Raw genomic sequence first — 1,740 nt, forward strand, 5'->3', positions numbered from 1 at the left:
AAATAATAAAATAAAAATTAAAAAATTTAAAAAAATAATAAAGAAAAGCTGGAATTTCACAGCATTTAATTGTGCTCGTGTAGAGCCTGTACATAGACCAAGAGCAGAACCCAGAGATGCCGCAGGTCTTAAAATCAGGAAAGGTGTGCATCAGGGCTGTATCCTTTCTCCATGGCTATGCAGTCTGTATGCGGAGCAAATCATTTGAAAAGCCAGACTATATACAAAAGAATGTGGCACTACAGTTGAAGAAGGATTCATCAACAACCTGCATAACTACGCAGTTGTTCTGTGAAGGGGAGAAAAAAACTAATTGCCATCGAGTCAGAAATGATTCATAGCTGACCCTCCAGTGGGTTTTCAGAGGCTATAACTCACTCTTTCATCTCTCTCCCTCAGACCCACTGGTAGATTCCAACAGCCTACCTTAGGGTTGGAAATGCAGCTCCTTACTCAGTATTTACAATAAAACATGCATTAAAAACATACAATAAAAACTTGCAATAAAAGCTTATTTGCAAAAACAAGCCAGCTTGATGTGGCTCGCAGACCACAGCTTGCGAAATTCTGATCTCAAAGACTGAAGCTTTTTAAACTTATGTTTTATTTTATTACTTTAGTAAGTCAAATATTTATTATTAAAATATGTGTAATTTTGGAACACTATTTTCTGTGCACAAAAGCCACCCTCGGAGGAACCTAAAAACACTGCAATGAGCCATGCGGTATTGGAAACAGTCTCAGCTTTGGACTGGTGAGGACAAGTTTCCAGCTCTGCTACTCAAGTAACCACACAGTTTGGAGCCAATCTTTTTGCCTCTCTCACCATGGCAAAAAGAAGATTGTTATCTCCCCTTAGCCTACATCGAGGGAGCTCTGGGGCTCTGGTCTGCAGGGACTCTCATTGTTAACCCAAATGTTGTGACTCCCTCAGAGAAAGACGAGAAATCTCCTTCCTCATGTGCCATTTACAGCATCAGATACGCAGGAGAGGATCTGCTAAGAGTCATTTCCAACTCGACAGTGATGAATTGGAAGTTTTTTTAGGCTTTGGAGTTGTTTTTTTTTTTGGTGTGTGTGGTTTTTGTTCTTTCTTTTTCTTTTATTGTTGTTGTTGTTTTAATCTACATAGAAGCCCTGGTAGCACTGTGGCTAAAGTGTTCAACTACTCACCAAAAAGCTGATGAGTCTGAAGACTGAAACCAGTGGCTAATCCACGGGAGAAGGCAGCTGCCTCTATACAGATTCACAGCCCTGGCAACCATTATTATGGGGCAGTTTACTCCATCCTGTGTGGCCACTATGTGTCAGAATCCACAAAATGACAGAGTTTGGTTTCATTTGAGGGAATTTACATCGTGCTTGGAAGGGTAGAAGGACAGCACAGGAGAGGAAGACCCTGCATGAGAAAAATTGGCAAAGTAACTAGGGTAATGGGGGTAAGTGTGTTGGAGACAGCGGAATTGGCTCAGGTTAGGGCAGGGTTCTGAGCTACTATACATTGGATCCCTGCGATTCATATTAGACTTCACAGCACATAACAACAACCATTTCATAGATTTGCTTCACTGTTGAAGTGAGAAAGGTGTAAACATGCATGCTGAACCAAGAAAGTGTCTTTTTAACAGTATAATGTTGTTTTTTTCTCTCTGCAAATTTTTTTATTATTAATTTTAATGAAAATTTACAGAAACTTTGGATTTCCATTCTCTCATTGTTGCACTTTTCTCCATACCCAAC

Source organism: Elephantulus edwardii, unplaced genomic scaffold, assembly GCF_000299155.1.
Source record: "Elephantulus edwardii isolate Elephantulus edwardi_28Jun2011 unplaced genomic scaffold, EleEdw1.0 scaffold00002, whole genome shotgun sequence".
NCBI classification, from domain to species: domain Eukaryota; kingdom Metazoa; phylum Chordata; class Mammalia; order Macroscelidea; family Macroscelididae; genus Elephantulus; species Elephantulus edwardii.